This window comes from Ictidomys tridecemlineatus, chromosome 7 (assembly GCF_052094955.1).
Source record: "Ictidomys tridecemlineatus isolate mIctTri1 chromosome 7, mIctTri1.hap1, whole genome shotgun sequence".
Classification (NCBI taxonomy): domain Eukaryota; kingdom Metazoa; phylum Chordata; class Mammalia; order Rodentia; family Sciuridae; genus Ictidomys; species Ictidomys tridecemlineatus.
In genome coordinates, this window is record NC_135483.1 from 150,981,240 (window position 1) to 151,006,713 (window position 25,474).

Below are 25,474 nucleotides of genomic sequence, written 5' to 3' on the forward strand. Positions count from 1 at the left end.
TCGTATTATTTTGATAGAACAACAACCCTTTCATCTGTTTCATAGATTATAAAGTATTAGTAAAGTTAAAATTGCTATTTGTGCATTTCAATTAGTGACAAATCTGGTACTTTCAAAGAATAGATAATATGGACCATCATTAGGAAATAGTTTAGCCAATTAATTGGACATAACAATATAAGCGTCCCAATCTCAAAAAATTATGTTATGTACAAGTATAAACATGTCATAATGAATCACACTATTATGTATAAGAATAATGCATCAAGAATTAATATCAAGAATCAATAAATGGATGGATTCAAATTAAAAAGCTGCTTCTCAGCAAAAGTAACAATCGTGAAGTGAATAGAAAGCCTACATTTTGGGAGCAAATTTCTACCACATGCACATCAGATAGAGCCCTAACCTATAAGAGTTCTTTATAATCTGTGCTCTTTATAATCTAATATATAAAGAATTAAAATAACTTAACACCAAAAAAATCAATAAATGGGCAAAAGAACTGAACAGACACTTCGAAGAAGATGATATAAAATAAATCAACAAGTATATGAAAAATGTTCTACATCTCAGAATAGCTGCTATTAAGAATACAAACAAAAATAAGTGTTGGCAAGGATGTGGGGGGGGGGGAAGCACATTCATACATTGCTGGTGAGACTGCAAATTTCCAATGTGGAAAGCAGTATGGAGATTCCTTGGAAATCTGGGAATGGAACCACCATTTGACCTGCTATCGTACTCATTGGTCTATAGGCCAAAGGCCTTTAAAAAAGCATATTACAGGGACACAGCCACTTCAGTGTTTATAGCAGCACAATTCATAATAGCTAAACTGTGGGACCAACCTAGATGCCCTTCAGTTGATGAATGGATAAAGAAAATGTGGTGTATATATCACAATGGAATATAATTCAGCATTAAAAGAAATAAAGTCATGTTACTTGCAGGTAAATGGATGGAGTTGGAGCATATAATGCTAAGAGAAGTTAGCCATCCCCCCCCAAAAAAAATGCTGAATGTTTTCTTTGATAAAAGTATGATAATTCATAATGGGGTTGAGAGTGGGTGCGTGGGAGGATTAGATGAACTCTTGATAGGGCAAAGGGGTGGGAGGGGAAAGATGGGAGCATGAGGGTAAGAAAGATGATGGAATGAGATGGACATCATTATTCTAAGTACATGTATGAAGATACTTTGTGTACAACCAGAGATATGAAGAATTGTACTCTATATGTGTAATATGAATTGTAATGCATTCTGCTGTCATATACAACAAATTAGAATAAAAATGTATCTCAAATAAGAAAAAGTAATAAAATAAAATATGCTGCTATTGATTATAGCAGCCAGATTTTCCAACCCTGCTTATTAAATTTGGTTGAAAAATGTGAAGAGAGGAAAAACTTCTCTTTATAGTATAATATAGTATAATTCAGAGTCTTTGACATATTTTAACAGGACTGATTGAGAGGCATTAGAGAAAGGCACTTTTACCTGACAGAAACTTATGATGAGTCTATGGGATAAAGAGTAAAGTGACTTCAGTATAAAGTAGAAAAATAATATTTGAAGTCATTTCCTTCCTATATATTATTAATTATTTTTATAATGGATTTAGTTTTCTCCAAAACTGAAGTGTTTTTTTTTTTAAATTTTACACTTTTCAAAATAAGGTAAAAATGATAAAATTAATATTTTATTATTGCAAAGATAATTGAAAATTAAGTGAAATGTAAACACAGCATGATAGTATATGTTATGTTATTCCAAAATTAACCATTATTTGTTGAATTTATACACATACACATCATTTTTTGTATGTATACACACATACACACATCTCTATGTCAAATATATATTCAAATAATGTGTGTGTATTTGATGTATGATATGATCAACATGATTGTATCAACAGTTCATTAATTCTTCATCTTAGAATTTCATACTCTTTCCCAAGTCAATAAATGGAAATAAAGACTTTTTAATAATCACATGTACTCTAAGATATCCATTTCCAATTGTAGTCTTTTAAAAAATGTGATCATTGCCTAGGTTTACCATGAGTACTATAATACACATGGATATATTTACATCTTACTTGATTATATATAGTTTTCCTCAGCAAGAATTTCTAAGGTGTTTTTATTCCTTTATGTGTTTTAAACAATTATTTTGATTCACATTTTAATGTAACCTTTAGTAAAGATTTACTTTTTTTACCTTCACTGCTAGTGTAGAAGGGTGACAACTTTGCTCTTCCTCTTTTGTTTCATGCTATTTCTATTTCTTCTTAAATCTTCCTAGTATTCTAAGTGAAAAAAGTCAGGGGAACTAATTATTTTGCATTTCTTTGAATACTACTTCTGCTGAACATATTTTACATTTATGGGCCATTGCATTTCACTATTAGTAAATATAATTTGTCTACTTTTCAATTCTGGTTTTGTCTTTCTAATACTATCTTAAAATTTTATTAACAATCATATCATTAATGATATTCAATCATAAATCCATTGCCTCTGTAATTTTTACTTTCTGATAATTTGTATTTTAACTTCATTTAAGGCCTTCATAATGTTTTTATTTTTTAGTTGTATGAGAAAGAAATTTTTAAATTTTATGTGATCAGATATCAGTATGTTTTTAAAATAATTTCTGGCATTGCTGTTTGATTAGAAAGATTTTTGCTTTCTGGATTTTGTTTAATATTAATGCTGAAGCACTTCAGTGTTGTATACCCTCTTTTAAAGTTTATTGGAAGTGCTAGAAGACTGTCACATAAACATATTAAAACAGTGCAAAATGAGGAAAATCAATTACCTATAAGGATACTGAAGAACGTTTTAAAATACCAAGAAAATGATATTAGATTAATATGAGGTTACTTTGTGATAAGCATCCCCCAGCAAAATAAAGCTAAAGAATGGTATCCTACTCCTTTCAAAGAGTCTTCCAGTGAAATTCTTGGGATATTGACATTAACAAGAGCAGAGAATGGAAACATGTGTGTTTAAGAGTTAGTGGAAGAATTCATCAGATGTTTGCAGGGCAGCTGCCCTCTGAATTAAAGGCTTCTAGTACCGTCAATTTCCCTTATGTTGAGGAATATTTTCCAAGTTACCAATGCTGCCAAATCTCCACCCTCTTATGAATCAGCAAAAATAATCAGCTTTTAAAGAAAACCAACACTACAGAAGAGCAAAACTAGGATGCCCAAACAGTGGGACTAAAGTTCAAACCATAAAAAATCTTTGAATTATTTATTATTTGATAGCTCACAGATGTGTTAAAGGATAATAAATCCCCAAACCAGCAATATAAAAGGAATCAAGGAATTAGACATCTCTATACTGATTGTTATTTTTTAAGTAACATTGCTTAAAAATCCTTATTGCTGTTTTTATAACATAAATTTTTAATAACTCTGATATTTGAGTTTAACATATGAGAAAAATTTAATTGTATTTTGTTTTGTTACTTAGCTTGTATAATAAAATCTATATCTGTTCCATTTGTTTTTACCAATTTTTTGTTAGTACCATAGTGTTTTAAGTTTGTCCCTTATTATATGTTTTACTCTCTGCTACTAGAAATACTTTATCATTGCTCCTTTTTATTAATTATACCTTATATTTATTAAATTAAATTTTATGTGTAATTATTTTATCATTTTTTGAATCTCTAACATCAAAAATATAAAATGTACTTTTTACAGATTTGATTCAACTCTGATGAATTTTTGATGAGTATCAACTGAGCAGACTTTTTAATATTTGATATTTTCTATAATTTGGAGTTTAAATGTCCCCTAAAGGCCCATGAGTTAAAGACTTGATTCCCAGCCTACAGTGCTATTGGATATGATAGAACCTTAAGAGATGATATCTAGTGGGAGGAAATTGGGGCATGACTTTGACAGTGATACTAATGGACACTAATATCACTAATGGACAGTGACACTGTGGAACACTAATCTCTTGTTCTTTTTTACATTCAGCCATGAGGTGAATGGGCCTCCTTGTCCAGGCACTCCCACCATGATAAACTGTGCCACCACAAACACAAAGCAATGAGACCAATCATTCTTGGACTAAAATTTCCAATTTTCCAGCCAAAATAATCCTTTTTGTTTTTTTATTGTTATTTTATTTTATTTTTTTTTTTGCACTAGGGATTGAATCCAGGGATGCTTTACTACTGAGTCACCTCCCCATCCAACCTTTTTTTAAATTATTATTTTTTAAGACAGAGTCTCACTAAGTTGCATAGGCCTCACTAAGTTGCTGGGGCTGGCCTTGATCTTGTCATCCTCCTGTCTCAGCCTACCAAGTTACTGGGCTTGTAGTCCTGTGTCTCCATGTCCAACCATTTCCTTTTTCTAACTTGATTTTTGTCACGTATTTATGCAGTAATGGAAAGGTAATACATATTCTAAATCAGTAATATGATTTATCTCTATCATATGCCTAATCCAAAGTTCTATGCCTTTAGTAAAATGGTTTTTGTTCATCATGTATACAATAGTCTTATTTTAGGGCTATTGCTATCAGGCAGATATTTAGTTTTGCTCTTTTACACAGATTATTTTCCCAATACATCCAAAAACTGATATATAGAGACATGCATATTTTAGGAACAATAATGAATTTTTAAAAAACCCAGCATATTGAAGAGATTATTTATCTTCTTTTGGAGACAATTGAGATTTTATCAAATCATCTACAAGTGTCTATAATGTAATCTTTTCCTTTCTTTCACATGAATATCCCAATACTGGTTTTAATATTTATAAATGCATATAACATGCTCCATTTCAATTTCCAGTACTTTCCCTTTCCCTACTCTCCTTCCTCCTCTGCCCTTTTCCTCTATTCTACTGACCTTTCTTTAATTCTTCTTTTTACTTATTGTTATTTTAATTGGTATATTATAATTATACATATGTATTTTCAGTTTTCTCAGTACCATTTGTTGAAGAGGCTATTTTTTCTCCAATGTAGGTTTTTGGCATCTTTGTCTAGTATGCAATAACTAAATTTATGTGGGTTTGTCCCTGTGTCTTCTATTCTGTACCATTGGTCTATTTTGGTGCCAGTACCATGTTGTTATTGTTACTGTTGCTCTGAAATATAGTTTAATGTCTGGTATTATGGTATCTTCTGCTTCACTCTTCTTGCTAAGGATTGCTTTGGCTATTCTGGGTCTCTTATATTTCCAAATGAATTTCATGATTACTTTTTCTAGTTCTGTGCTGGTGGGAATGCAAATTGGTGCAACCACTCTGGAAAGCAGCATGGAGATTACTCAGAAAACTTAGAATGGTACTGCCATTTTACACAGTTATCCCACTCCTTGGTTTATACTGAAAGGACTTAAAATCACTATAGCAGTTCAATTCATAATAGCAAAACTATGGAACCAAACTAGATAACTTTCAGCAGATAAATGGATAAACAAAATGTGGTTCATATACTACAATTAAGTACTACTCAGTCTTAAGGAAAAATGAAATTATGGCATTTACAGGTAAATGGATGGAGCTGGAGAATATTATGCTAAATATAATAAGCCAAACCCCTCAAACCAAAGGTTGAATATTTTCTCTGATAAGCAAATGCTAATTCATAATGGGAGGGGGTGTGTAGGGAAGAATGAAGAAACTTTGGATTATGCAGAATGGAACGATGTTGTGGGAATGGGAAGGATGGTGGAGTAAAACCGACATTATTACTCTATATACTTATATGATTAAAATACTCGTGTGATTCTGCATGTACAGCCAGAGGAGGAAGAAGTTGTGCTTCATTTGTGTACATTGTGTGAAAATGTATTCTGCTGTCATGTGTATATACTAATTAGAACAAATTTTAAAAAGTAAGAAAAAATTTGTAACAAGTGTGTGTTCTAAGTGTCATTCCTATATAGTACAATGGTTCTTTGGTTCAGTGAACTAAAATATGGTAAGTATAGCCTTTTTCCCTATAATAAACACATGAATGTCAGAGCTCATGGTCTTCATTAAAGCAATATTAAGAAGACTGCCTTAGTGTTTCACTGCCAAAGACAATATTTGATCTTATGGGTACATCTCAATTTTTGATAATTGCTATGATTATAATAATTTTCTTCAACCTATGTTTTAATAAGTATGATGCCATATTAATAGTTATCCAGGATTGATGTTTATATTTCCCATGTTAAAGCATATATAATTTTTACTGTATTGCTGGAACCAATATGCCATTATAAATTTAAGGATTTTCAGATTTGGATAATAGATTTACTATAGATCAAAAAAAAATAGGTTGAGTTTTTGTCTCTTTTTTTTCTTTTTTCCCTTTTTACTTACTAGATGCAACATGGATGTGTCAGTTTTTTGTTCCTATGACCAAAATACCTGACAAAAACAAACTTAAATGAGCAAAGACTTATTTTGCCTCATAATCTCAGAGATTTCAGTCTGAAGTTGGTTGGCTCCAAAGTGGAAACATCATGGCGGAAGGGAGTGACAGAGGAAAGCTGCTCAGTTCATGGTAGTGGAGAAGCAGGGAGAGAGGGGGGGGGGGAGAGAAAGTTAGGGAAAAGATATACCTTTCTGACAAGTCCTCAATGAACTACTTCCTTCAACTATGTCCCACCTCCCACTAATCCATTTAGCCTTCAATGGATTAATCCCCTGATAAGGTCAAAGCCCTCATGATAAAATCATTGTCTAAAACCACTATCTCTGAACCTCAGTGCTGGAGATCATGCTTTCAACACAAGAGCCTCTGGGCAGGGAGATATTCTAGATCCAAACCATAATAATTACTTTTTGTTTCTTTTCTTTTCTTTTCTTTTTTGGTAGATATTTCCCACCAAGCCATCTGTGTCCAACCCAACTCAGTGGGAAGGATCAGATAGTTCTTTGAAACTTTTACAATTTCTTACTTGGTTACAAATTGTTTCATATGGTAAGTATCTTTAACACAGCCTTTTTTTTTTTTTTTTTTTTTTTTTTAATGGGAGGGAGGAGGTACCAGGGATTGAACTCAGGGGCACTGAACCACTGAGCCACATCCTAGTCCTATTTTGTATTTTATTTAGTGACAGGGTCTCACTAAGTTGCTTAGTGCCTTGCCATTGCTGAGGTTGGCTTTGAACTCTCCATCCTCCTGTCTCAACCTCCTGAGCAGCTGTTTTAACACAGTCCTGACCTTGAGGATTGTGATCAGTGGTGCCACCACAGGATCCTTTTTCACTTTAGTCCTCACTTGCAGAAGTCCTCACTCAGTCCTTGTGCAACGAGGGAGATGTGAGATGTTTCAGGGCGCCAAGGAAAGATTGTCTTTATTTACCTCTAGTCTGATTTCCTTCTAATTGTTACATGGTTCTCTTTTGTAGCAATTCCTCAGGAAAAAGATTCATTTTTAGCAAAGATATGAGGCCTCTCTAGTTTCCTGTAAGAGTGATAATTTTAACTATTATAATAGTTGATTTATCTTAGGAAGATACTGTGAGAGGGCCCACGAAAATCACACTTTAAAGATTGCCTTTATTCTTTCGTAGTCTTTATGCAATCTTTAAATAAAAATCAATCATATTTCAGCTTGATAAAATTCCTCCTAATTGCACCATGACTACTTTCAGAATAAATAAATAGATATATGTAAACTAGCCTATAATTTTGCAGAATATTACAAGGGAAAAAACTCTAATAAGAATACCAAAGAAACTTTCAGTTAACAACTCTGAATTTTGCCTAGAGTCCTTTCTTCTGATTGAACACACTGTAAGACTGTATGATGATGACGTTCTGTTTCAGCTCTGGCATTGTTATGTTCCTGGAAAATTTTCTCCATTCTCAGTAACTTCTTCCAAAGCCTATTTATTTAAATAATAACTAATGAGTTTAATGAAAATGATACCTTTAGAGTCAGAGAGTACGAATTTATTTTTAGGTGCTCTCTTTTAGGTGGTGAGTCACCTAATTTTATTTTTTAGCCTCTGAAATGATTAAATTGGCATTAGCTGTATGAACTACTTTCAGGGAAAAAAATCAGCACATCTATTTCATATTGCAGTTTTCATGTCTTGTTTTTGAATTAAAAATAAATTTCCAACATTTTTCAATTTGTGTCTATGAGCATTTGGCATCTTTTTTCATTTCTTGTTTACTTTTGATCATTGGATGATAGAATGTTGCTGTGCTAATGATAATCTTTTCTTTTTATCAATTGTGTTATTATTGTGCAGATATGTGTGCATGCATATGTGCAAGAGGGAAAAGTCTGGGACCTTTTCCTTTCTTTTAATTTTCTAAGAAATATGAACATCAGTGAAGATGGTAACTTAGATTCTCCCCCTTCATCTTGTCAGCAATATATTATATACATCCCTTTTGCTGAAATTTTAATGTTTAAGTGGGTTTTTTATTAGGATGAGGTCTCAGAGTTTCTAATTCAGATGTCAGAGGTTGGCAGCAATATCAATAAGAAGCCATCAGCAGGGCCCTTACTCCTAATTCTCATCCTGACATGTTACAAAAATAAGCATGATAATTTTATGGCCCCTTTTTCTGCCTAAAATGTAACTACATTAATCTGAAAGACAGCTGATTTTTCAAGGTCAAAAGTGCTTAGTTACAAATTGATGAGCTATTATGCGTGTCTGTGGTTTTCTTGATGGCACTGTATTAATAATATGCGTGCAGAACAGGCCATAAAAATTCCATTTAAAGGTATTAAGGCATACTGGGACATTTAATCAGGTTAAAATTCCTGTCAGTTGGCTCCAGGCACGATGCTATTCAGCCAATGATCAACAAAGTGTGTAGAATATAAAGATGCATGCCTATTACATGAGTTCAGATTTCACTGAAATGACCTATTTTGTTTTCTGCATCTAGCAAATGATTCAACTAAAATGCATTACAGTGGTATTCATTGTTTTAAGTAGCTCCTACTGTCTCCCAGACTGGATTGTTTTGATTAGAAAATCAGGAGATAATATACTTGTAAAGGTGCTGACATTCTTTCAAGGTAGGAGAAAAAAATCACTCAGTGATGAAATGTTTTTAAAATATGAATCACATTGTAAGCTTTCTTTTGTGATTTACAAAAGCTCTCTCACCAGGTGTGCACTATGCTCTTAAAAAAGCAAGAAAGATTAAATGAGAAAAGGCTATGGAAAGGTTTCTTTTGATAGCCTCTTTGAGTATACCTTGCAAGTTCATGGGGAATGCTATTTAAGAGATGGGTTATAATGCAAGAGAAATGAGAATTAGTCTGCACAAGTTTGTGCATATTATAAAAACAATGTCTTATTTTTCAGGTAAATGAAAGAATGAACAATTCCTAGCCTATGAAAGTCTTCTCTCTTTTATTTGTTGATAAATAATAAAATTACAGATGGACATGTTTCTAATAATACTTTTATGTAATAAGCAAATGTCCCAACATTCAACTGGCAGCAATTACAAAGCTGCATGAAATTTATTTTTCTAATGTATTTATTTATGAAGATATTTATGCATTTATGTATGTATCTATTTTGTGTTACAGGAGATTGAACCCAGGGGTGCTCTATCACTGAATTATATCCTCATCCCTTTTATTTTATTATTTTGAGACTAGGAGTTGCTAAGTTGCCCAGGCTGACCTCAAACTTGCAATCCTCTACCTCAGCCTTTGGAGTTTCTGGGATTTTAGGCATGGGCCACTGTTATTAGCCCTCTATTTTTAAATGGTGTAAGTTAGCTCAGATTCACACTTCTGTTTCATGCACATGTTTATATATCTGTATGAACATGAAAATATTTTAGTAATTTCATGCTTGCCTACATGTTTATATATTTGTATGGGAGTGAAAATAGTTTGGGAAATACTATACTACATTGATTATTTAAAATATCTTTCAGTAAACTGAATTACATTATTTCTTTACACTGAGGACAATGTAGATTTAGTTCAGAGAGACAAATAGTCTTTACTATATTTTAAAAATTAAATTCTTTCTAACATAATCTCACATATTGATTTTCTGTTTAAATTAATACATTTTATTTATTTTCATACTTTTAGGTTAAAAAAAAAAAGAACAGAGAGTGCTATATTTCCTTCTCTCACCCAGTTTTTCCTATTAACATCTTACTTTAGTGTGATACATTTGTTACAATTGATGAACAATTAGGATTAAATAATGTCTATGATTTAAATTAAAATTTACTCATTGAGTTGTATGATTCCCAAAGTTTTACAAAGTGCATAATATCATGCATCCACCATGGCAAGATCACACTTGTCATATAAATCCCCTGTGCACCACCTAGTCATCCATTTCTAACACTGCTTGTAAACCCTGGAAACCTCTGATCTTTTTACTATCTCTACTAGTTTGCCTTTTCCAGAATATTATATAATTGGAATCATACAATAAGTAGTTCTTTAAAACTGGCTTCTTTAACTTAATATATAATTAAGGTACTCTTATATCTTTTTTATGGTTGGATGTCTCATTCATATTTATGTCCAAAGTTTATGCTTCTGTATGTAGCTGTGCCACAGTTTACTTATCCATGGACAAATGGAAGGAAAGATTGGTTGCCTTCAAGTCTGGCAATTTTGAATCAAGCTGTTCTAAACAATCATGTGCTGTTTTCTTGCAGCTCATTTGAGTAAATACAAACAGTACAATTGCTGGATTGTCACCGAATCTTTTAAATTCTTGAGAGTAACACATTTTTTGTTTGATAAATTTCACTGTCAACTTAAAATATCATTTTAAAATTCAGTGATTTCATTCTGATTGATTTTCAAACATGAAAAGTAATTTACATTCTCAAATTACATATAATTCCTATAAAATATCTATTTTCAATTGTAAAGGATATGATAATTTCTGAGGTTATTTCTTTCTGTAAAATCTATGCTTTGCTTATTTTGATAAACAAAACTCCATCACTTAATCAATGTTTTACATCATTAATAGTGTCCTTTAATTAATTTGTTATATCCATTAATGTATTAAAAGATTGGTAGCCCTTCTTGATCAATATTAAGAAATAATGAATGATTTTAAGTATCATATTTACCCCTATATTTCGATTAATTATTATCTAAAATACAGGACAAATGTTATGTCTGTTATAAAATATTAGTAACATGTTAATGTTGAACTCAAAGTTAACCAAAGTTATAAAATCTCAATACTTCATGACAATTAAACAAGTTTATAAGTGTATTAAAATCTTTTAAAAACACAGTTATAATGGATTATTACCAGAAACTTTAAGTATATATAATAAAAATTGTACACATATATACATATATAAGCACACATACTATATATATGTACACACATATATACATATACCATATATATGTGTGTGTGTATGTATGTATGTATGTATATGTGTGTGTGTGTGTGTGTGTGTGTGTGTGTATATATATATATATATATATATATATATATATATATATGCATAGTGCCATGAAAATTTTTTTAAGATATTTTATTTACCTCATTCACCTGTTGTACTTTATTGATTAAACCTTTAGAATATTTTAAAATTCTGAAAAATAAACTCTGGAAAAGTACTTTTAGGCAAACTACTTGAGTTAAATTCACAAAGAATAAAATATGAGAAAGTAGAAGTTATTTGTGAAAAAAAATCAAACTCAAATTTTCAGAGTAAGCAAGTAAAAAAGACAATTACATGATGTAGAAACTCAGCATTTCTCTGTTCCAAATACCCATATTAAATTTCTACCTCAATATTTCTTCAATGGATATGAATATATACATACAAATTTATACCTTCCATATTTCTGTGTATTATTTCTGAATTATATAATAGCTGGTATAATATTAGCATTTTGCTTTGTCTAATTTAATAGGTATAGTTTTTATAAGATACCAAATTAACTGTGTAAAGAGTAAAAATGTTTATTAATCAAATGGGCCTTGATTATATGTGGTATGCAGACACTACTCAAAGTCTTCTGTAAAAGCCTAAGTACAAAGTCAGGTGGAGTCATGAGGAAGATAACAGTACCAAAAGATAGAACAGAAAATACAAAATAAAATTATAGAGTGAGACCATTGCAGTCAAAATTAATACCCTCTCCAAATTATAAAAATAAAAGCTAACAATTGGTGAAAACTTACCAATGAGCAAGGCATTGTTCTAAGTAAGTATCTCATATGAGTTTTCTGTTTTATAATCACAGAGTTGCGTGAGGTTGTAATGTTTAATGAGAAATATTTAAATATTTTTATTTAAAAAAAACATTTTTACCATTTGTGGAGGAAACTCAGGCTAAAAGATTAAGTAATTTTCCAGGATCACTAATATAGTAAATGCTGAAGTCATAACGCAACCCAAGAAGATCAATTCCAATGACTATGATACCCTATAAACAGTTCTCTCTGTGTCTTATTTGGTACAATTTATATATCTTATATTGTGCATTGTCTTATATTCTGTACTCTCTCTTATATTCTGTAACATAAGATGCAAGAAGTGAGAAGAATATGAGGATAATAGATATTAATTAGTATAACTCTAACCTGTTTCCTGTCTTTCTGCTTATAGTTAACCTATGTTGCAGTGTCTAAAATAACCAAGTTTGATAAAGGTTGTAAGATTGTAAACATGGATTATTTGGGGCAAGGCACATTTTTGGCAGAATTACAGATAACTGAATTATGATTTTAACAATGAGAATACAGAAGGAGAAAGAGTAAATAGTCTTTTAAACATGGAGTAGGTATAAAGGATCAAAACATGCTTCTCTTTAGTTTTTCTCCTTCATTCCTTCCTTGAGTGTTTATTGACTATGTCTGATTATATTCCATATACTATGAAACATAACAATACAAACATGAATAGGACAGTTTCTAGTCTTAAAGTTTGACTAGTACAAAAATAATAGAAAGAGGCAGAAGTTCCATTTTATGTGTTAAAAAATGTTATGGCCTTCTGAGCAGAGCTTTGCAATAACACACAGGAAAGGGGTGTGATTTCCTGAGTGGGGAATAGGAGAAGATTAGAGAGAAGATGAATTTTGATCTGAGTTTTTATGGGAAGGTAAAGCAGGCACAGGGAAGCATATTCTCCAAGGACAGGATAGTGCACACATTGAAAGCACTACAAAATTTGTGGCCACTGGAGGAATGATGAATATTTGTTGGTATGAGCAATTCCAGCATGGAAAGTTGAACTTAGAGTTGTGAACACAGATTGGAATTAGACTTTGAGGAACTCACAGTTTAATCTATTGAAGTACAGGATTCATAGCTGTTGCAAAACAGAAGACTTAGACAATCATAATTGTTTTAGCAGCACAATTCTCATAACTATCTAGAAGATGGTTTGAAGAGAAAGGGAGTTGGCTATTAGCAGACAATTAGAAGATAATTGTGGGATCCAGGAAAGAAATAAGGAAGCCTTACATTAGTGGATGTATAGAACAGAGACTGAGTTGAAACAAAATAAATAAGAAACCATTGCATAGATTTTAAATTGCATTGAATTTAGGTCTCCTCCTACACTATTTGACCTGGAATTATTATTATGTTAAGGTTTTAGCATTCCCCATTAACCCAAACTTAATGTTTTTATTACATTTGAAAACTCAAATTATAAAATATAAAACTCAGCATAATATTCAGATATAATACTATTTTATATAATTTATTTATAACTACCTACATTAAGTTTAAACCTTATTCAAACGTAAGAGAATAAAATAATTTTACTGCCTTGATAATAAATATCATCCACATTCACTGATTGCTTCATAAGTATGAAAATCTGTTCTAAGATTTTTGCAATAACTATTATATTTACCTGCAAGAAAGCAAAGCTCAGAGAAGTTGTGTAAATTGATTAAGGTGCTGTTGTGAGTTATCCTTTACAATTGTGTTTCAAATGCAGGTCTATCTGATCCAAGTGTATGCTCTTTAAAGCTAGAAGATATGGTTTCCCTCAAAAATTTTTATTTATTGAAAATGCTTTTAATAATAATAATAACTTGGCTTTTAATGATTTTTTTTGTATTTAGTTGATTCTATATTTTTTGTTAGCCAGCCATAACTTGGCTTCATTGACATAAAACATAACCTCTTCAGTAAGGTATTTGATAGCTCATTAATAATGACTGAAATATCTTTGTTGCATTCACTTTGGCATTGGTTTTCCTTAATATAGAGGTGAAATTATTTTGCCTAACTGCACCCAGGGTTGTTGAGCAGGAAAACTCACTTGTAAAGGCTGCATTTGGACTTGTGTTTGGACTCAAGTTTGAGTTCAGATTATAAGCCTCCACTAATCTAGCCATAAGAGAAAATTGTAATATGGTAATATGTACCAATTGAATGTCTTTAATATTAATGTTCAGCTTAAAAAATTTATTAATAATTTCTAACAATTTTTGTATGTTTTATACAATGCTTTTGTTCTTTTCATTTAGTGAAGGAATTTTGCTGAAGTTCTTTTCTTCCCTGAATTTGTAGCATTGACAAATATTATATGTGTTGTCAAAATTCAACCACTTATTTAGTGACATTTTTGCTTTAAGCTATGCCCACTTTCAGGCTCTGAGAAAATTCTAAGGAATATTTTTGAGTCTAATAGGTCAACAGTTTATGAAAGGAACAAAAAAGTACTTTGTGCAATTTATTTAAAAGCTGTACAGGAAATGTCATGATAAAGTTAAGACAATTGTTTTGTTCAGTAAAAATGCAATTTTGACTTATATAACAAGACTTCACCAACTCAACATTTATGTTAAGTGTTATTAATTTGTTTTAAATAATTTAAAGATTGTTTGATGTCATTTATTGATAGTGATAATTGGTATAAATAATTCCAACATGTATTAATTTACAAATGCTTTAATTAAAAATTTGGGTCAGTAAAGGTATGAGGGAATAGCAGAGTTGATTTTATAGAATATCCTTTTATATTAATTAATGTTTATTTCAAGCAAGTTTAGTGAGAAACTCTAGACTCCTGATTGAATTCCTCTTTTCCTTTTCTTCCCTCATAAATATTTAACACTTTGTGATTGTACCATCACTTAGCTTTACATTTCCAAAAAAGGGCCTCTATGATGTATCTGAGGGATAATGGAGATTGAGGTCATGTAGTTTCAAATAGCTACTTGCTGAAAGCAGCAACAAAGTGCAGGAGGAATAGATTAATTGACCTCATGGATCATTCTTCATTCCTTTTAAACCAACATGTAAAAGTATGTAAAAAGAGCATTGTTTATGTGTAGAAGACAAAGTAAAAAATATTCTGTAAGCTTAAGTGATTATATTTCCATTATATATTTTATAATTTATCTTTTAATTGATGAAGCATTTATTACAGGGAGACAACAATTTTGACCATTAAATTAATTATTCCTGGTAACCTGAAGTAGCATCTTAAATTACAATGGGTCTTTACTAAAAATCTGTTCTCTATCCTTCTATGACATATGGTTATCTAACATTCCTTTAAAATAAAGTTTCACATTTAGCACCATTGGAGTCACTACTGCACAGAAGCCCATGAGAACTCATCGCACAACAGTATCAAGAGAGGGTAGAATAATATAGTATCTGTGATCCTGTAAAACTGAAAGGCAGGTCTGAGGACTTATTCTCAAAAAGACCAAGAAGCTGCTGTTAGGCTGCCTTAGAACATTTTGTCTTTTGTTTTCAGATTTTAGTTGCAATTTGGATGTTGTGTCTTGAAAACTTTTTTCTGTGTCAGTTCCTTGGAAGGTGCAAGTTTTTAAAAGCTTTTCTAAAACTATTTTTTTATGAACTATCCTTAGGTTAAAGAGAATGGAAGTTAATATGTGATCCAACTAATAGATGGCCAAGAGTTGAATAAATACTATCAAACAAACCTGTTAACACCTAAGCATAAACATTACAGGATGATGCTGTATGTTGCCAAGGGGTGAGATTCCACCAAGGGTTCTCTGAGGGGAACACCTCCACTAAGAGATGACTTAGACATGCCCACAGTTCATTCCAGACTTCCAACATGTTGTTTTCTGTTGTCCAAACTGATGGGGCTAGGGAGTGAGGATGGGGAGCACTGAAACAATGTTCAGGACAGCTGAAGACTTCTCACTAATCTGAAGAAGCAACAAGAAATTTTCAATCACATGGAGAGTATTTTCTCTGTAGAATTCATGTGTTCACCAAATTTAGGTTCTACGTGAGTTGTTATTAATGGTGATAATTGTATAGCTAAAGTTCAGACACAATATCCTACACTAGTTGTAGCTTCTTTGTAGGTCGATGTTCTTTGACTGTTACTACCTACCATAGTCTATGTTTCAAATTAAGACTAATATTTTTAAACCCATTTCAGGATATTTCATACTCCAAATTTATGCATGGTACTAAGGGATTTTCCTTTTAATTTTGTTTTAAGCCAGAAGGCTCTTAACATATCAGTGAGTCATGCATCTTACACATCTTTCTCAACAAGATGTGTATTTCTTCATTGTATTTTTTTTTTGCATGTAGAAAGAGTCTCAAGATCTGAAAATAAATAGTAAATTGTTCTGAGTGAACACAGACCTCATGAAGTATCAGTTTATCATTTTATAATGAGAATATAGAAAGCATTTATTAATAATTATTTACTAAGCACTCATAAAGTATGTAAGTAGGCACATAGAAAATGACAAAAAGACAAAAGCCTTTATCATTATATCTTTTTTGTAATGGCTTTAATAATTAGGGAGACAATATATATGCATAAACATGATAGTGATTATATATATGTACATTGTGTATAAACACAATTCTACTATTCAGAATAACTAATGGTTAGAACTGAGAAAAAGTTCTATAAAATAATATACTTTGTAACACAGTGTGAACATAAACATAAAAGTAGAATAAATTCTGAAACTTTGAAATTTCAAATTCATGTTTTTTTAAAATTTTAATGTTACATTTGTTGCATTAAATTTTTGCTTTGATCATATATAGAGAAGTATTACTGCTCACAGTTATGATCTTTCAGAAAATGTTTTTCAATCCTTAAAGTGCTGTAAATAACTATCTTAACATCTTTTCATTGAAATATAGGTTAATTAAAAATATATAAATTAAATAGTTTCAGTGACATAACTACATTAAAAATATAACAAAGATACCTTAATTATTTCTCTGTAGTAGCAAATGTCCATCCTTTTATGACACTAAAAAAATAAAAGCTATAATCACAATTTAAAAACAATCAAAGAAGGTAAATTTCTGATCTGAATGGCAATATTAAAGAACCAACAGAAAGTTAATAAATAAAATTTCATATCATTTAATTATATTCTTCATATTGACTCCTTAGAGCATATTTTTCCTTGAGAAATATATCTCCATTTGAAATAAAAAGGCCAAATTTTAAATTTGTAGTAAAATATACTGTAGTTTTCAAAACATAGATATATTATACAATTCACATAATCCAAACTATATGTTACATGAATTTAAATATTGCATTAACAAAGATGACAAAATCTAGACAGAAAAATGTGCATCTCCCACAAAGGGAAAATAATTTAAAATCATGTCCTTCATTGATCTTCTCAAATACACATTTAATTCTAATTTCTTTTGTTCTCTGTCTTGACGTCCTAAAACTCATTTTCTGTGAAAAATATTCTAAGGATATTATAGTCTTTATTGATTGCAAACATTGCAGAAAATATAAGAGTTAGAATTTTAAGCTTGATATTTGGAATGTGATTGAAGTTCCAGAACTTTATAATGAGCTTCTTCAGGTTGGCCTTGAATTCTATTTTCTTGAAAATATTAATTTTATTACTATTGCTTAGGTTTCTCTCCTGAATCTTTTCTTCTTTATCTTAGTATTTCTACATCCTATAAAAACTTTTTCCTATCTAATAAAATATTTGTGCAAATACTTATGAAAACTTGTCTTAATATTATAAACGTATCTCTGACGCTTCTGGTAATGAAGAAAAATATTGAGAAACAGATTTCGTAATCAAAATTTTTTAAAAAAGAGGATAAAGTATAGACATTTATTTGTGAGTTCAGGCCTTCATTTTTATCATGTGCACTGTAATTAACAATACAGAAGTCATAACCAGGTAGCAGGCAAGAGTTGAAATACAAAATTCACTCATATTTATAACATTGCATGATTTTTAACAAACATTTTGATAAAATATGCTGCACTGAAAAAAATAGTTTAGCACTACATCTTTTCAATTGTCTTATAATTTAGAGGACGTTGGGTAGATGGACAGAATGCCTTTAATTTATTTGTTTATTTATATGTGGTGTAGAGAATTGAACCCAGTGCCTTGCACATACTAACCAAGCACTCTGCCTCTGAGCTACAGCCTCAGCCCTGTTGATATCAATTTTATAACTTATTAGTGTCTTATAATCTATCCTTGATTTATTTGTTTTTGTGGTAATTTTTAAAAAGCTACTTAAAACAATATGCAATATATGCTTAAGAGTATTAATGAAAGATAGATTAAAATCAAAACAACACACGAAAATGAGATTACACAAAACAGTTGTTTGTAAAATCTAAATTTAAAATTGTATATTTTATTAGAAAAAAGTAAAACTAAAGAAATTTTTGAAATTAAAATTTTATTGTCAACAAGAAACATTAGATTCTAATGAAATTCTCCTGAAGTTAAATGATTATGACAAAAGTATTTTCAGTTAAGTTTTTATTTTTAATTTTTTTTCCAATTTTGTAATACCTCCTGATTTTCAGCTATAAAAAAGTAAATTAACATACTTTTGCTCTACTTCCATCTCCTTGCTGTTCTGCCAAATTTTTAACTCATATTTTAATTTTACATATTGTGTATTTATAATTATGGCATACATTAGTGCTGTTCATAAATATTTCTCATGCTCTGCTTTTTAAACATATGGTAGAATTTTACTTTATATCCTATTCTCAATCTTTTCACGTTACCATGATAAAATATCACAAACTGTGTGACTTAAATAACAGAAACCTAATTTTACACTTTGGAGGCTAGAAGTTCAAAATCAGAGTAACAGCATAATGAGGGCTCTCTTCCTGGCTTCCAGACAGCTGACTTTTTGCTGTGTCCTCACATGGGCTTCCTTTGATGATTTTGCATAGGATTAGGTGAGGAGAGGTGAGGAAAAAAAAGAGATGGTGAGCAAGAGAATCATCTCCTTATAAAGATAAGGATTCTATCAGAATCTTAATTGCCTTATAAATGCCCTGTCTCCTAATACAGATATAGTTACATTGATGTATAGGGCTTCAAAATACGAATTTACAAAGGACAATCCCTGATAGAATTCAAGGTAGCTTTGTGAATTCCTTGGGGGGATAAAAGAATGTAGGAGATAATTTTAAACTCCTGTCTGACTTGCCAGGTTCCATTCTTGCTACTGCAATGAGGGTAGAAGTTCTGTAGAGAGGAAAGGAGGCCTTTCCACAATCTGTTGATCTAAGGGTCTACCATAGACAGAGCTCATGCTGAAAAACAAGCAAGGAATAAATAATGTTTGTTGTACTAAGCCACTGAGATATTGTATCATGCATTGCTATAGTGTAACTTAGCTCATCTGGATGCAAGTGCTAAACTGTATAATTTGATCTTCATCAGTAGTTCTACAAGTTTTAGTCCTGCAATCACATGCTATTTATTTATTTATTTATCTATCTATCTATCTATTTATTTATTTATTTATTTGCAGCACCACTTTCCTTTCGTCTAGTATTATGTAATTCATTATTGAATAATTTTCTTTTAAAAATTTAATATTCACTCTTATTTCTTTCCTAGGCAGGTCTATTCGTTTTTTTAAAGGTAGAAAATACAACAATGTGGTTCATTATCTTATGGACATATCTCCATTCTCCTTTTATCATTGAATTCTCTTTAGAGACGTCTGAGAAAAGTCCGATATTTCCCCCTTACATCTCACCTGATTTTCTGTTGGAAAGAACATGAATGTTTAATTTATTTTCATTGAGAAGTATTATACACATATGGATAAGTAAACAAAACATAAATGATGACATAATGAATATTAAAAAGCCACCATCCAGATAGAAAAATACTTCCAGAATCATAGCTTGCACTTCAAGAAGACTTTCAACATCTTCTCTTTCTGCTCCCCCTAGACTTGCAAAAATACTCTAACATCCTGGTTATTACTTCCATGCTTTGTTTATATTTTATCATTACTGTGTGAGAGTATGTACATATGTATGCATGTATGTGTTTAGTGACACATATATATTATACATATATAATTAGCTATATATATTTATATGCACTGATTTAGTTTAATATTTAAAATTAGAAAACAAAATTGGGTAGCAATATATCAAGGAAGAGATAAAGAAAATAAATGTAAATATTAGAAAATTTATGTTGGGAAAAAAAAAACAAACTTTTCTTTTTCTTCTTGGTACTGGGGATTGAGCCCAGGGGTACTTTACCACTGAACTGCATTCCTAGATGTTTTTATTTTTTATTTTGAGAAGGGTCTTGCTAAATTGCTTAGGACTTTGCTAACTTGCTGAAACTGGTCTCAAACTTGAGATCCTTGCACCTGGCTAAAAACTGGTTACTTTTGATGAAAATCAGGATAAGTGGTAAAATTTAGATAGAACGCTTAAAATTGCTTTACAGTTTCATGTCAGCGATACTGGAGCATAATGATACTACTCAAGCCTGTTAGTGTTTTAATAGAATTTTATTCTACATTTTTGGTAAATTATAGTTATCTGTGCATTTGGATACCATGGGATAGATAGAAAGAAGAATATTGGTGTCTATAGTACATGAGGAGAGCTAGATTCTTTTATGGCAAATATGGAATCTTTCAACTTCTATAATATATTCTGGAAAAAAATATTTTGTAATGACTTAAATTGCTCAGGGAAACACTACTGTTAGACAAAAAATAATAGATTCTTATTAGAAATAAAATTTGAAACTATTCCTTATTTTACGATTAAGGTATTTTTAGCATATAGTTTACCTAACAGTTTATTTGGGGTTGTGCAGAGAAGAAAAAAATAGAGAGCTACTTAATAGGTTTTCTCTGAAGAATCAGTACCATATGTTCATAGACAATTAATCTGAAAAAGGTTTTTCTATTTTTCTTCTTTGTGGCTTATTTATAGATTGTTCGGAAATTTAAACAGTTTATGATTACAAAGAGAAAAGGTTTTAGAATGTACTAATAAAAGTTTTGGGGCATATTGGCTTTTCTTCACTTGACAAAACACCAGATTAATAGTAGACATATTTAAATCCTTTGGCTATATTTGGGAAATAAAATTGCAAACCCAGAAATGGTGACAAAGGCTTTTAAAAGATATGTAATACTTTCTCTGTAATTAAATTTTGGTTATAGATTCGTATGTGACATAGATTTTTTTATGCATCAACATTAAGATGTTAACAAAGCATGTACATTCTTAATGGTTTAATTCTTCAGGAAAAGGGTAGATTTATTTTAAAAGAATCTTTCAAAAATTCACAACGTTTTTCTACCATTTCTCTACTTAGTACCTTAAAGATTTTCTTTTTTCTCTGACCTTTACAAGAACAGAAATTTAAAGCTTTAAATACCGAATGTCAGAATACTTTCCTGGAGGCAGAAGGAGTGCACTTATAGGACAGCTATTACACAGCTCACATACCTGTATATAGTTTCTGCTCTAGGAAATAAAAGGTTAAACACACTTTTCATAACACAAAAGCCAAACAGTGACAAATGAAAGGGCATGTTTTTTAACCTCTTTTTATTATCTGTAATGTTGAAGAAATACTAGAGTGAATAAGACATTTTAAATGGAAAATTAAATTCAAAAGATTGTGTCTGACTGACATGCATGACATCTTATGTCCCAGTAGCACAGAAACAAATTTGGAAGTCATTGTAACAGTTAAGATTATCACAATAGAATTTTAATTACAGGGCAGTATTTTGATGTAAAGGATAAATGGGAAATTTCAGCCATTCATATTCAAAATCGACCTAGCAAAATCTTAATAAGGATATGTGATTTATACTTACTGTATATATTAATGCATTTAAGTATTTAAAATTCTGCCTTCCACTTTGTAGTCCACAGTAGCTGAATTATTTCTTATTAACAATGACAACTTTCAATTCTAAATATTACAGCAAGCTTTCCCCCCCCCCTTTCATCTTTATTGAAAGAAGTATCTTTTACAGACAGAAAAGTGTTGACTTTGTTTTACTATTTCTTATATTTGGAGTCTTTAGGTGTTGAAGAATCAACTTGGAAAACAAGTTTCTACACTGATAATGAAGAGATATAGAATAAAATGTTGATAAATAAGATAATTAAGCTGGATTTGAATACTAAAGGATCCTATAGGCTATCTGAGGATGTGAAGGACCAAAATCAGTTTGTCAAAATCAGAGATATCTAAACAAAAAGCATGATGCAAAAATATTTTATGAAAGGCTAAAAATCATGCAATGTTAAAAAGGTTCCATTCTTCTAGGTCAGATGCACATGCTATTTAACTTTCTGATATTGAAGTTACATTGCACATTATCATGCTACCTTGCCCAACAGAAATGTAGATAAATGTTAAGTGTAAATTGCCACTAGATTTCAAAACTCATTAGAGTTGAAAAAAATGTGATATACTTAATCAATAATTTTTTTATCTTCACTAAACAGTAACATAATATTTTGAATATTAAACTTACTTTCATCTGCTTCTTTTTACCTTTATAAATATGCCTCTAGAAAATATCAGATTACATATGGGGCTCAGAAAATTATTGTCAATTGATAAGACTATACAAACTTGAAGAATCATTTTTATTTTACCTAAAAATTTCTAATCACTAAATTGATCAGGAAGATTGACCAGCACCATCTAGCAGTGTTTATAACTTGAGAGGGTTTCAAAGACTTGATTACCGAGAAAAGCACTTGCTCTTGCTATAAATCATAACCTTCTTTCCTTCAAGAGGGACATGGTTAAGTTAATTTGAGTTCTTCATTTTTTTTAAAATTCAAAATTTTATGTATTTTATGAATGTTTGAATTATGGTTATTTGAATTATTATTTTAGGAACTAAGTTATGAAGAATTGAGAAATGTCTAGACTTAAAGAAATTAAAACTTAAATGTAGCTGTAGTTTTCTCTCCAAATAATTATTTTCATGTAAAAAAAGAAAATGCATTGAAATTCTCAAGTCTCAGCTTGAAAATATGTACATAAGATTTTATAAGCCAAACCATTTGGTTACTGTTTTACCATTTTCTGAAAATATTCTATAATCACAATCTTTATTTTACCTGAGAACTCCACAAATGCTACTGCATAATATTAAATATATTTCATATTATATATTTACAAGATATAAGATAACATATTTAAAAGGATCTTAAAACTTCTTTGGACTTCAGTTGAACTAGGGAGATAAAAGACAATGTGAAAAAATGGCAAAACCTCTTTCAGCACTATTAGTCTTTGGTTTTGAATCAGATTTATAAAAATTAGATGTAATCTTATAAATATAGTAATGTGTTTTCATATTTTGGTTTTGTGTCTACAAATTATTTTGAAATACAAGGAGATTTGAAGTCATTAGTGTTTTCCTTGATTTGACTTTTTCCCCCACAGAGTAGTTTCCAGGTTTTTCAGTAGTATAAGCATATGAATTTTCTCCTTATACTTTAATGATTATGAAAGTCTGTTTCTTCAGTATGAAATAGTCTTAATGTTATTAATTTTAGTTGGCAACACACAACTAACATTTCATCCATAAAATATTGAGTAAACCTAAAATTTTAACATCTCCTGCATATGTCTTGAAATTACCCAATTATGTAATTATTAAATGACAATATCTATATTACTATAAATTAGTCACAGAAATATATATGTATACTTTTTTAGATGCATTTCAAGTCAATTTACTCAAAGACTTCTATTTTTGCAAGTATAATGCCTAGGTGCTTAGTGTATGTGAGTACAGCATATTCATCTTTGTTAGTTAAAATGTAATTGTTGCATTATTTATAAGGTAATAGTAACAAAAACAGCATGGTACTGGTACCAAAACAAGCGGGTGGACCAATGGTACAGAATAGAGGACACAGAGACTAATCTACAAAGTTACAACTATCTTATATTTGATAAAGGGGCTAAAAGCATGCAATGGAGGAAGGATAGCATCTTCAACAAATGGTGTTGGGAAAACTGGAAATCCATATGCAACAAAATGAAACTGAATCCCCTCCTCTCACCATGCACAAAAGTTAACTCAAAATGGATCAAGGAGCTTGATATCAAATCAGATGCGGAGTGCATCTGATAGAAGAAAAAGTTGGCTCCGATCTACATATTGTGGGGTCGGGCTCCAAATTCCTTAATAGGACACCCATAGCATAAGAGTTAATAATAAGAATCAACAAATGGGATTTACTTAAACTAAAAAGTTTTTTCTCAGCAAGATAAACAATAAGAGAGGTAAATAGAGAGTCTACATCATGGGAACAAAGTTTTACTCCTCACACTTCAGATAGAGCCCTAATATCCAGAGTATACAAAGAACTCAAAAAAGTAGACAATAATGGGCTGGGGATGTGGCTCAAGCGGTAGCGCGCTCGCCTGGCATGCGTGCGGCCCCGGTTCGATCCTCAGCACCACATACCAACAAAGATGTTGTGTCCGCCAAGAACTAAAAAATAAATATTAAAAATTCTCTCTCTCTCTCTCTCTCTCTCTCTCTCTCTCTCTCTCTCTCTCTCTCTCTCCTCTCTCACTGTCTCTTAAAAAAAAAAAAAGTAGACAATAAGATAACAAATAACCCATTCAACAAATGGGCCAAGGACCTGAACAGACACTTCTCAGAGGAGGACATACACTCAATCAACAAGTACATGAAAAAATGCTCACCATCTCTAGCAGTCGAGAAATGCAAATCAAAACCACCCTAAGATACCATCTCACTCCAGTAAGATCAGCAGTCATTATGAAGTCAAACAACAACGAGTGCTGGCGAGGATGTGGGGAAAAGGGTACTCTTCTACATTGCTGGTGGGACTGCAAACTGGTGCGGCCAATTTGGAAAGCAGTATGGAGATTCCTGGGAAAGCTGGGAATGAAACCACCATTTGACCCAGCTATTGCCCTTCTCAGACTATTCCCTGAAGATCTTAAAAGAGTGCACTACAGGGGTACTGCCACATTGATGTTCATAGCAGCACAATTCACATTAGCTAGACTGTGGAACCAACCCAGATGCCCTTCAATAGATGAATGGGTAAAAAAAATGTGGCATTTATACACAATGGAGTATTACACAGCACTAAAAAATGATAAAATCATGGAATTTGCATTAAAATTTGAATTAGAATTGGCATTAGAGCAGATTATGCTAAGTGAAGCTAGCCAATCCCTAAAAAACAAATGCCAAATGTCTTCTT